Source organism: Panthera tigris, chromosome B1, assembly GCF_018350195.1.
Source record: "Panthera tigris isolate Pti1 chromosome B1, P.tigris_Pti1_mat1.1, whole genome shotgun sequence".
Lineage (NCBI taxonomy): Eukaryota > Metazoa > Chordata > Mammalia > Carnivora > Felidae > Panthera > Panthera tigris.
The window spans coordinates 169,881,721-169,895,215 of NC_056663.1; the positions used below are offsets into that span (position 1 = coordinate 169,881,721).

General features: G+C 39.6%; 1 protein-coding gene across 8 annotated transcripts in view; it reads left to right on the forward strand.

The window, feature by feature from the left end:
• Window positions 1–13,495, forward strand: part of APBB2 (amyloid beta precursor protein binding family B member 2) — a 382,950-nt gene that overhangs the window by 67,582 nt on the left and 301,873 nt on the right. For all 8 annotated transcript variants that reach the window (XM_042984641.1, XM_042984643.1, XM_042984639.1 and 5 more), the window contains exon 2: window positions 11,286–11,441. The gene's annotated coding sequence lies outside the window, so the exon portion shown is untranslated. The remainder of the gene's footprint in view (window positions 1–11,285; window positions 11,442–13,495) is intronic.

The following is a 13,495-nucleotide window of genomic DNA, read 5'->3' on the forward strand; positions in this document are numbered from 1 at the left end:
AAGGTGGCAAAGTATATAAAGACCAGTGTTCCTTAAATCTCAATAACTTATGGGCCTCTTTATTTATAGGAAAAAATTTCTTACAAATCCCCAGTACTAACATAAATATTTTTATTATGAAGTAGCTTAAATATGCTCAAACATAAAACTAGGTATAAACTCCTTATGCTTCAGCTCTTATATAACTATTAAACAATGACAAATTTATAGAGTAAATTCAACAAAGCCACAAAACCAATAAAATTCAAATTAACATTAATTTGTCATGACAGATAATTTTGTTTGATAATTTTGACAGATAATTTTGTTTAAACCTCTCTTTGGAAATGTGATTATGGTTCTAACACCAAAGTTTTAGTTCTTTTGAGATCTGTGTGTAACTCAGTTCTCCTTCCACCTCCCTGTATTCAAAACTTCAAAAGCACCTTCTTTTGGCAGGAATGCATGATTTGGTTGTTTAATTTAGTTTTATTTATTTTTCTTACTTGTCCTTGATGATTAAAATTATACTACCAGATGCCATGCCAATCAAAAACATGAATGCAAACTCACTTTTAGTCAAGCAAGAAGGTGGGATTTGGTACCTTGTTGCACATGGGATAGGTGGAGGGAGGAGAGGGGCCATTGGTACCTGCTATATTGGGTTTCTGATTTGGATGAGTTTGAATGGTGCCATTGAGCAAAATGTAGAACAAAGGAGGAAAAGTAGGTTTTGAGGGAAGATGATTAGTAGGGGACTTAGGTTTCCAGCAGTATAGTGGATTGGATACTCTGACATGCTTCCCCACTGTAATCTGGATAAAACATTTTTTAATGTACTTCTGGGATCACGGGAACTAAAACATCTCCAAAATCTCCTACCTCAATTAGATCAACCATCATCTAAGGGTAAATTAAACCAAAGCTGAGAGCTTTGTATATAAACAAACACAAAAGATAGGTTGCCACAAGGGCAAATGATGATATCTCCACTGTGTTTGGAGACTGAGCCTTGGGTCAGTGGCAAGGTGGACGAGCCTGCCTTTTGCTAGGACCTATAAAAAACCCCAAGGTGGCCCAGGTAGGTAGTGCCCGTTGGCTTTTGGGGGAAGCAAATACAAGTCCTTTCTGGAGGAAGGCATTCCCTTCTTTGGACCTTATGGTTCTCCTAAGATCAACCAAATATGAATTCAGAAAAAAAGATCTCTAATTCTTCTAGAAAACAAACCACCAAGAGTGAGCGTCACCAGAAACAAAAAACAATAAATTTAGAATCCTGAGCACTTTAGGTATGAAAATGATCTGACGCAGAATATAAAATAACTATGTTTGAAATGCCTTAAGAAATAAAATAGTTACTCACAAATCAGTACAGAGAGCGTGAGATAAAAATTGACCAGGCATATTATGTAGCCATAAAAAGAAGGAAAGCTTGCCATTTGTGACAACTTGGATGGGCCTTGAGGGCTTTATGTTAAGGGAAAAAGTAAGAGAAAGACAAATCCTGTATGATCTCACTTATATGTGGAATTAAAAAAAACCCCAAACTCCTAGAAACAGAGAACAGGTTGGTGGTTGTTTGAGGAGAGGAGTGGGGGAAATGGTGAAAGTGGTCCAGGTACAAACTTTTAGTTATAAGTTCAGGGATATAATATGCAGCATAGTGACTACAGTTAACAATACTGTATTTTATATTTGAAAGTTACTATGAGAGTAGGTCTTAAAAGTTCTCATCAGAAGAAAAAAAATTGATAACTATGTGAGGTAACTGATGTTAATTAAACTCATTGTAGTAATTATTTTGCAACATATACAAATGGTAGATCTTAAGCACCTTAAACAGATATGGTGTTATGTGTCAATTATATCTCAATAAAATGGGTGCGGGGGGTGAAGAGTGGGTACAAGGGCAACATAGATATAGGTGTTTTTGTTGTTGCTGAAAAAAAAATTGACTAGGCTGACTTTGAAAAATACAAACAAAAACAGCACCTAAAGAAAAAGTTGTAACTGTTAAAATAATTCAATAATTAGAAATAGCTGAAGGGGTAATTAATGAACTAGAAAAGAAGATTTGAAAGAATCGGGATGTAACATAGAAATGAGAAGAAAAACATGAAAGTGTAGTTGAAAGGTAGAAAGACTATAATGAGATCTGTTCAGAGCCCCAGAAAGATAATAACAAATGGAGGGACATTACATTTGAAGAGCTAGTATATAATTTTTAGAGTTTATGAAGGACATAAATGACCAGTGTTCCTTAAATTCAAGTAACTTATGGACAGATGAGGGGAGCACAACATAAACTAATAAAAAGAAATCCATGTCTCCATATAGGAACACTTCAGTACACCAAAATAAAGATGATCTTAAGAACATACCAGAAGAAAAGGGTAATTGTTCATCAAGGGAATAATGAGCTGACAGCTGACTTCTCAACAGCAATAATGGGGAATGGAAAAATATCTACAAAATACTAAAAGAAAAATACTGTTTGATTGTATACCAGCAGAACTGTCATTCAGGAAAAAGGCAAAATGTGCTTTCCAAAAATCTAAATTGTTTTTAATGTTTTATTTTATTTTTGAGAGAGAGATCGGGGGAGAGGAGGAGGGAGGGAGGGAAGGAGGGGCAGAGAGAGGGAGACACAGAATCTGAAGCAGGATCCAGGCTCCGAGCCCGACGCGCGGCTTGAATTCACCAACCGTGAGATCATGACCTGAGCCAAAGTTGGACACTTAACCGACTGAGCTACTCAGGTATCCCTGCTTTCCAAAAATCTAAAACTTGCCATGACAGACTTTTATTAAGATACTTCTTAATGGATATACTTCAGGAAGAAGAACGTGATTCTAGGAGGAAGGGCTGAGATGCAAAAAGGAATGGTAAAGAAATTGATAAACATATAGGTAAATCTCATTAAAATTAAATAAAATTAAAAGTTTTTAATTTAAAATTTATCTTTTAAGTAGGCTCCACACCCAGCGTGGGGCTTGAACTTATGACCGTGAAATCAAGAGTTGGATGCTCTACCCTCTGAGCCACTCAGGTGCCCCTAATTTAAATATTTTTAATTTAAAAATTAAAAATTTTCTTCAGTCATACTAGCCACATTTCAAGGCACATGTGGTTAGTGGCTACTGTATTGAATTAACACAGATATGGAACATTTCCGTCATTGAACAAAGTTCTGGTGAACAGCACTGTTGTAGAACAATGGAAGGGAAATACATTAAGATAATTTCTGCAATTCATTTTAAGATGCCATTGTTTTAAGAGTCACCATTATATAGTACATGTAAAAAATTTTAGGAAACACATTGCCAATTTTTTTTAAAGATTCTATCTTATTTTTTAAAAAGTTTTTAATGTTTATTTTATTTCTGAGAGAGAGAGAGAGTGTGTGTGTGAGCAGAAAGAAAGAGAGAGAGATAGAATCTGAAGCAGATTCCAGGCTCTGAGCTGTCAGCACAGAGCCCAGCATGGAGCTCGAACCCACGAACCGTGAGATCATGACCTGAGCCAAAATTGGGTGCTTAACTGACTGAGTCACCCAGGTGCCCCTAAGATTTTATTTTTAAGTAATCTCTGTATCCAGCTTGGGGCTCAAACTTACAGCCCTGAGATCAAGAGTTGCATGCTCTGCTGACTAAGCCGCCAGGCACCCCTGTTGCCAAAAACTTTTTAAGCTGCCGTTTTTATAAGACACGTCTCAATATCACCTGTGTGAAAATGTGAAGAAATGTGCCTCTTGGGATGGATGCCATTAGGGGTTAGAGCATTAATGGCATGGACATCCAGGAGTTGTGATCCAAGTAGGTTGGACATAGATGGACATAGATCTGGCCTGGAGACAAAGCATGGTGCGTATTTGGCGCATAGAGTAGGTCTCAGTGAATGTCTGGTGAGTGAATGGGTGATGTACTGCATGGCTGTGTGGGAGTTATCAGGATACTCTGTAGTCGGGCCTGGGAATGTGGTTGAAGTCACCAAAAGATTTATATGAAGTATGAGGAGAGTCAGGATGAAGCCTTGATGAACACGATTGGTATTCTAGTGGTCATGTAGAAAGGAGCCTACGAAGGAGCCTGAGAAAGAGACCTCAGAGGTGGGGAAGAACCAGGAAGACTTTGGGCAACCTGAGACTAAAGGGTGAGGAGGTGAGATGTTGTGTAGACTCTGCCAGGATAAGGCCTATGCATTCCTGAGGTAAGTGTCAGCCTGCTATATGTGATAAGGGAAGCCTTGGAAATTACAAAGGCATCAATAATTATTTCTGCCAGGGCCTCTGAGAAGACTTCATGAAGGAGGTAACATCTGGGCGGGGCTTCAAAGGACAAACACTTGGCACCTCTGGGTGGTATGGCGGGGCAGTCTGGGTGGATGGAGTAACACTAACAAAAGCCTGAAATTGTGAAAACGTGTGAAGCCCTTGGCAGTAATTCCTAACGAGCCGGACTTCACTGCGTCCAGCTTCTTTCTAGGTAAAGGTCTCGTGTTGATGAAGGAGCATCCATTCTCTAAGATCAGAAGCACACCTTTTGCTAATCTTTGGTTGGATCGGAAGGTAACTAAAATAACTGCAGACCTGACCAGATACCTGCCAATGCTCTAAATAGACTACTTTATACGTGATTTTCAGAACATAATCTTAATACAGAATTTATTACTAAATTTTGAGATTTAAGTTCTGTGTGCAAAACTAATGCCTGTGTTGTATTGCAAATTAGGTAATCATGTGACAGACATCCTTAGACTACAGAGTGGAAAAGAGACTTAGCTTGTTCCAGTTAACCAGGTGCTAAGAAAATATGGGGCAGATAAGACTTGGGTAAAAAAATCCCGGGTCTTTGATTTAAAAGCCAGGTAACATCCGTCAAGTGACTGGACTTCTTTATGACTCAAATTGCCCATTTAAAAATAGGCGTAATAATAGTTTTTACTTCAGGATGGACGTGAGGATTAATGGAAATCACTTAGCAAAAAGTTTCCCATTATGATGAAAAAAATATTTCGATACTTTCTTCTGTAAGAAAATCTAGTAAAACCAGTGGTTCCCAATCATGGCTGTGCATCAAAGCATCATGTCGAGATAGTTAAAAAACGAAGACTTCCCGGACCCTACCCCAGACCTGGTATGTGTGTCGTAGGAACTGGGCTTTGGACTTTGTATTTTTTTGTAGGAACTCCAGGGTTAGGAAGTCTTCTGTGGAGTTGAGTATCATTTTGGTCACTTTTCCTCGGATACTTTTTTCCTTGCTCTACAATGTTTTGAACATTGGCTCTTAGTGTTTGCTGAGTATGTGAGCGTTCAGGTTATTAATCCTGGTCACTGTGTGGCTCTTTACTCCATACCCTTCTTTTGTCTTTCTTCCTCTTTTCTCACCCCCTTCTCCTCCATCCCATGCTGAATTTTTAGACAGTTGTGTTGACAGTGTCCTGGACAGCCTAGTTCTCAGGCCCTTTTTATTTATTTTTGTAATAAAACAGATTTAAAAAAGAAACTTTTCTAAGGCAGACATTTGGCATGTTAAAATGGAACTTCAGTTTAGTTTCTAAAATAAACAATTCAGCTTTTTTAAAAAATTCTTTAAAATATGAGTGCTCCAGGAAATGCTTCTAAAATAACTGATATTCCCCTTGTTAACACTGGGGTTGTTATTGGCTGGATTCCAGCGTGTGTTCTTTTTCCTTGGTAGGGGGCAGGGGGCCAGTGTGGAGAGAGTGCTCTACTCCATGCCAACACACAAATTGTAGTGCCACAAACCTAAGAGTGTGGTTCATATGCTCGCAGTAGTTATCTGGTATATTGTAAAATGTGGTCTGGAGATTAAGAAGTAAAATTTTTAGGGGCCCCTGGGTGGCTCAGTCAGTTAAACGTCTGCCTCTTGATTTTGACTCAGGTCATGATCTCACAGTTTGTCGGATTGAGCCCCGCTTTGGGCTCTGCGCAGACAGTGTGGAACCTGCTTGGGATTCTCTCTCTCTCTCTCTCTCTCTCTCTCTCTCTCTCTCTCTCTCTCCCTCCCTCCCTCCCTCCCTCCCCCCCTCCTTCTCCCTCTCTCTCTCTCTCCCCCACTCCCTCTCTCTCCCCCACTCCCTCTCTGTCCCTCTCCTGCTTGTATGCATACTCTCTCTCTCAAAATGAACTTAAACATTTTTTTAAAAAGAAGTAAAATTTATTCTAATTGGATCAGTTAGAATATTCCTTTTAACTTTTGTGTGTAGGTATTTTGGTTAAAAGAATCCCCGTATTGCAGCCTTGCTGCTTATTACTCTATCTAGTTCATATATTGTGCATTTCATATGGATGAGAAATGACTAAAACGTCAGGTTTATCAGGGCGGAAATTATGGTCCCCGGCACTTAGAGTAGTGCCTGGCACGTAGTGTTGGAGAAGAATATATAAATGAATGAGCTAACAATTAGACAACCAAACTAAAAGTCACGTCTACCACTTTTCACTGAGAAACATTCTCAAGGACTCTTAAAGGTAACAATACCTGATATTGGTCTGGTATCTGGATCGGAGGCTGCCTGCGTGTTCCCATAGCTCCCTGTGCCTCACGCAAATCACACTGCATTCCTCAACCTAAGTCCTTGCAGGAAGGGACTGGGTCTGTTCATGGTTGTGTCCTCAGTGCCTTATCTGGCAGCATTGCAGTTTCTTAGTAAATATTTGTTGAATGAACATATAGAGCTAAAGTTTCCATACTGTGTTCATATTTGGTTTTATCTGTTGGCAGCCCCATGAAGTTGGCTGATGGTATCACACCAGTTTTACAAATGATGTAACAAAGGTTAAAGAGCATACATTAGTTATCCCAGAAAGCCTCAGGTCATTCTAGGACTGCAAGCTCTAAATCTGCCTGTGTCTTCATCCCTTGTTCTTTCCAGAACAGCCTTTAAAATATTAGTAAGCTCTGGGTGTTGTATGTAAGCGATGAATCATGGGAATCTACTCCCAAAGCCAAGAGCACATTGTATATACTGTATGTTAGCTAACTTGACAATAAGTCATATTTAAAAAATAAAGAAATAACTGATATTCTAAAAAAAATAAATGAAATATAGTTAATTTTTTTTAAGAAAAGCACTAAAATTAGGAATAAAATGAGTTTAGCATGGGTGAGATAAACTTTACTTTGTTTTTGGTTTTAAGTTGCCACCCAGAACAGGAACAGTTTAATTTAAACTGAATGATCAGTTTTAATAAATCAGTCTATTATTTAAAAGCAAACAAACAAAAACCATTGGTGAACATAAATTCCCTCTCCCTGCCCCCTCTGGTTGAAACCTCTACTTGAGAGCCAGAGATGGGAAGTTACCATATGAAACCTTTTCCAAATTGTGCCATGTCTTCCTCATCAGCTACAGTCTTTGTTGGTGCCAGTTTGGGTGATTCATAATAGATCCTTTTCAGTTGCCTGTGATGGGTACCTATGATACGTCCTTTTTGAAACAAATTAAAAATAAACAATTTTAAGACTATACTTTTTCCTGCCAAACATTTTAAGATGTAAATTTATCAATACTGTAAATATGTTTTTGAAAATCAGATTTCCAAAGTGGTGAAAGGCATGTTCTCCAGTGTATTTTAGCCTGGTCTTCCTGGTCATTTTGATATAGAAATTTCTGAAGTGTTGAATTGGCTTGGCTGGTATTTCTGGACTCAGGCTCGAGAAGGAGAACCCTTCCCTGTGATATTAGAATAGGAACAATAAAATGCCGGCCAAACATCTAAGATTCTCAAATGGTGGCAAGCATCTGGGTGCACGTTTCGCCAAAGGCATCCACTGAAGTAAAGACCACACAACACCCAGCCAGGGTTCCAAGAAAGCCTTTTAAAATCTGTGAGTCTGATCTAATTTCTGTTTCATCTCTATTAAGAAAGATAACTTGATGGCTCCAGCAAGATTTCATCCAGTTTGATCAGTAGGTCAGAGTTCGTTCTCCCAGCCGGATAAATTTGAACTTACCATCATGGCCTTACAAATAACTTTAAAGAGTTACTTGAACAATACCACAGAGCTTTGATTTCATTGTGAAATGGCAACAAGAATCCAGTTCCCTTTGCCAGCTGTGGACATTGACCTTTAGTATTAGAACAGAGGCATCAAGGGGGAATAAATAAACTGCCAATGTTGTGTTTCCTCCAGGATCCAGCCATGAAAATATATGGCAGGGACTTGAGGAGCAGTTTTGGGTGGAAAAAAATGCATTTTCTTTTTTAGTCGGGTGCCTGGCTTCTCAAATGAGGCGGGACAAGCTATTGTGTTTGTGCTGGCTCTTACAAAGCGAGATCACATCATCCCTCGATGCGGCTTTTTTTTTTTTTATTTTTTTTATTAGCAGCTTCACAGCCCATGGCTTTGTTGTCCTGCTGCACAGTAGGACAGGCTGACGAGCAGTGAGCTCAATAAAGGCTTTTCAGGGAGCGTTTCTGAGTTTGTCATTGCCATCTGTCCTCTTCTCTCCCCTTGCTTTTCAGGCTATTCACATTTTGTGCAAATCTTGGGTTTCTGATTGGTGTGGCGGGGACACTGTAGGTGGATGCTAAGAAAGAAGTGGAGGTGAGCAGTATTTCAAATAAATAACTTAGAAGCAAAGAGAAAAATCTTGCTCGCTCTCTGAGGTTGTATCAGACATAAGAGAGGAAGTATTAGGATTATTTCATTTTATTTTACGTTAGTTCTCGGGGACTGTTGTTAATTTTTGAAACCACTAATGCCTCTTCCCTAAGAGTTGGGTCATTTTGGCAGGAAGAGGCCAGGACCTGATGCCATAAATCACTTGTTTGCAGCTACTGGGGTGAGCATGCATCTTTCTTCTCTCTTGCAGGTGGCTCATTGCAAGTGTAGTTTTAGCTTGTTGAAAACCCTTTGTCCTGCTTTGATTGCTGGGTATGTGCTGTTGTCAACAGGGCAAATGCTAGGACCAGAAAGCTTTCGGTGTGATAGGCAGTTTCTGTTCTGGACACCTGCCGCCCGAGCACACTGCAGCCATTGTTCCTCTGCTTGAACGTGTTCTGGGCAGAGCCACCACGTCTTTTTTAGCCTGCAGTTGAGTCTTTTTTTTTTTTTTCCTGCATGCATTTCATTTTTGGTGGAACAAATGTCTGTCTTATTCTCCTGGTTTTGCTGGTATGAATTTAACATGTGCGTGTGTTTCATACAAACTTGCATTTGGAGGAGTGTGTGCTGAGACGTTGTAGTGGTGGAAAGAGTGCTGGGTCAGAGTGGAGACAGGTGATCTGGACTTTGATCCCTGATCCTCTCATCCCTGCTGTGTGGCCTCAGTAAAGATATTTGAACTCTCTGGGCATCTCACTGTCTTCATTTGTAACCTCAGGGAGTTTGGGGGTTCTTGGAATGATGGATTACCAACTCTTCCAGTGTTAAGATTCCACCACTGTGTTTTGTGTGTTCTGGGATGCTAAAGAGTGTCAAAAATGGAGGGCGTCAAGTGCTCACTAGGGCCGGGCCCCTGTGAGACTGTGTAACACCCGGAGGCACTCTTTTTAATTAAGCAAAAATTAGATGACATGGCAGTGACAGAGATGATTGGATGAATTAACTAAAGGAGGGAAATAACTATGGTCTTCTTGTCTCCTTGTGGTAAGTTTGCAGAAAACAAACACAAACTTTTTATTTCTAGAAAAGTAGTGTTAATCAGTTCTGACAGTGTTATTGGACATTTGGGTTTGGAACTTCTAAATTAAGAATTGTTGAGTTCAGATAAATGAAGACTTCTTAATTTATTAGCTCTTATTGATGAGATAAGAGGAAACCCACAGATCGGGCTGATATAGGATAGACATCCAATTCCTGATTTGTATTCTCATACTGTTTAATAAAAATCTTCTTTAAAAGTATTCTAATTCTACAAGTAATCCATATAAGTTGTAGAAAATTTGGAAAACACCAAGGAAAGACAAATGGCTTCTAATTCCATGACCCAGAAATAGCTCTTTTTTCATACTTTGGTGTCTTTAAAATATACATACTCAGTTTGTAGAATAAAATTGGGATCATACCATACATACATATATATATATATATATATATATATATATATATATATATATATATATATATATATATATAACTTTCCTGTATTCCTTTTGAGATGATTTTTGGGACTGAGTTTTCAAATGAAGGTACAGATTAATGTAATATTATGCGTGGCACACTTGTGACAGGGTCTGTTTTGACTTACAGAAATAGAATTGTAGACCCAGTATCTGAAAATAACACTTGTCCTGTTCCCTCTCGAACAGGCTTTCAATGTTTAGCGTTTATAGATGTTGTCATAGCTAATACTATAATTAACAAATGAGGACTTCTTAATTTATTAGTTCTTAGTTGTTCACTAATTGCTTTTGTAAGTTTCCCTCATTTTAGTTTTCCGTGCCAGAATTGTTAACTTGCAGTACCAGTGAGCAGAAGTTATTTTAGCACTGTCTTTCTGGATGCCTTGATTCCTCAAGCTGAAGCATGGTAGCTAGCGTGGGCCAGGCCACAGGTTTGGCATGAAGGAGGAGAGTTAAGAGATTCCTTTTGCCCGAATATATTATACATTTGATAATATTTATAACTCACTTGTTGAATATTGGTTTCATATATCATTTTTCTCTATTAGGAAATGAAAGATGATTAGTTTCCCCTTTGGATTATTTAGCCTATAAAATTTTCTGTTACAGCATTCACTTTGCATTGAAAATGCATTTTAAATCCTGAACCACACTGAGATTCTTTATGACCTTCCCCTAATGTGTCTTTTGGTGTGGTGCCCTTTGAAGTCCCGAAATGTTTTTCTATTTGATTGAGATTAAATCTGGGTTTCATTTTACTTTTTAAAACATATTGAGCAAGTTAATTTTCTGTTCGAGTTCCTAAGGGGAATGATTCTAGCCCTCTGTGTCCCAAGAATTCAGACTGAGTCTTGCCAGAACATTCCTGTGGTTTTCCACAGGGCAGATCACTGTGTTCATGAAATTTTAGTTGTAGCTTGTGTTTTCTGTGGTTAATTAAAACATCTGGCTTTTGAATTTTCCACAAACAGAGTATAATCGTTTGGCCGAACCTTCTCAATAATGGTTAAATACCTTAGTCCTCCTTTAGGATAGCCCACACTTGTCTTTAGGACACCTCATAAGCTGTTGTCTCTGTTCCTTAATGATTTTAAACAATTGGAAAACATTTGGGGTTATCCTGCCAAACATAAACTCTTGAGAGAGAGAGAGAGTGTGTGTGTGTGTTTGTGAATATGAATCCCTCCAATGGCTTCTGGCTTTCCCCCTCCAGGTCGGAGCTGCTGTGGGTGAGCTGCTGTGGTCTGTAGCCAAGCATGCTGTGGTCGGATCTGCCCAGCCGTGGAACAGAAACATTTGCTGGATGGAAAATCCATAAAAGAAAGCTCCTGTGAAAGCCGGAGACAGACAGTAACTTAAGCAAAATCAGGTTAGTATAAGATAAGAGAGCCTGGATGAAATGGATCGGGTCAACTAGGGAAAAGCCATTTTGTTTATGCCATAAAGTGCTTCTGAAACTGCCCCAAATAGTCATTCCCAGTTATTCGAGAGACTTCTAGCATTGTACAAATGGAAGATAGATCTGATCCTGACGTATTTACATGTACAGTGTATCATTGTCTTCCTCCCCGCCTCCTCTGTCCCATCGTCTTGCTGGTCGTCCTCTCCTCTCTCAGGGAACGTCCTCAGCGCACACATGTAAGAAGCCACAGCCAGAGGCCGCACAGAACAACCATAGCGATCTTGGTTTTATTTTGGAGAGAAACCGTGTCCTCGAGAAAGCATGGGCTTGCACTGGTGTTTTCAGACTCGCCCTCATTTGTGTTCTCACACTGGGAAGGGGGCATCATGGAAACCTGCCGTTTCTGTTGGGGTGCTGCTGGCCCTGGTTTGCTTGGCAAGATTTTACTTTTATCTCCCCCTGGACAAAAGCTAGCAACATGTTCATTTTTGGCAGGGTGTACATTTGGCATGAAGACACTCACATAGGACAGAAGAAAAGAAATGTCCTGAAAATAATAGGAATGTAGACAAATGCAAAATAGCCTCACCGTGGACCAGGAGAATGAAACAAAACCACCTCATGTGGAGCAGTAGGTGGGGACAGTTCATTTTGAGTACGTGTCCTGTACAAGGAGAGGCACTACAAACAAGCATTTCTATTGGGTGTTCAGGCAGTACCTCAGCATTATACATAATAAACAGTGAATAAATACTCACCAGGCAGGAGTGAGTCAGCAGTCTTGAGACCCTGCAAAGTAGTGAGCGTCTGTTGACTTCACCCACTCAGCATCCCTTTTCTCTTTCTCTCTTTCAATAAACCGCCTAGATTTTCCCTGGGCAGTCAGTCACCCTTGCTCTGTTTTCAGCCTGTATCATCGTCAAAGGAGGTGGCCTCGCTGCCTCCGTTATGGGTTTGTGACATAAGCTTGGCTAGTCAGGGTCACAAGGATCGGTTTATGGAGGACACCACTGTTTTCACTGACCCTGTTGCAAAGAGGTTTTTCCTTTTTGTGGGTTTTTTTTTTTTAAGCTGGAGCTGTTAGTTTCCCTCTTTGCCACCAGTTAGGGAAAGCCTTTCGGAGAATAAAGTTAACACAGAGATCAGAGCAGGGAGATACAAGAGATCACACACCCACACACACCCACACCCACACCCACACCCACACCCCACACCCCACACCGTATACAAAACTCAGATACAGCAGCATCTAAAGGCAGTAACTCTGGTTTCACTTTCCTGGCAAGTTAGATAGTTTGAATTAGATGTCTATCACTTAGATCCAAAAAGGTCCTGATTGGGAATGCCTTCTAGGTGTGAGGTGTTAGTGTGAAATGATTGGCACTCCCTGTCTTTAGGGGCTCACAGTGTAGGGGATGGGCCAGATTGGTATTCAGTTAGCTGACACATGATGTGAAAAATGTATCACTAGAGGTAAAAACAAAACAAAACAAAACAAAACAAAACAAAAAAAACCACACACACACACACACACACACACACACACACACACACACACACAAAACGAAGTTCTGTGGGAGTAGAGATGCAATTATGAATTCTGTTGGGTGTTGGAGAGACTGGCAGAGAGCTGTTATTTAACAAAGGAGAAGTAGAATTTAGTCTTCAGGAACATTAGGAAAAAATACTTTTAATTCAATTACTTGCTTTTTGAGTCTCAAAGAAAGGGAGGCTTTTCAGAGCCTATAGTTAAAATGAATAGCAGATAAGGAAGATAATTTCGGAGCTTCCCTAGTAGTAGAATCCTGGTGTTTACAGTAAACACAATTGTTTTGGGAGCAGCCAAATGAGAGGTTCCCAGAAAGTAGTCCAGAGTTTATTTTAACACCGCAGGGTAACAGCGGCTCTTCTCACCTAAACCTCAGTTGGCTTTTGGTTTAAGCAGAATTCTGGTTTAAGCAGAATTCTCTAAGCATGTCATGAATTTTAAAGATTATTTCTTCTTCTTCATGCTAGACTAT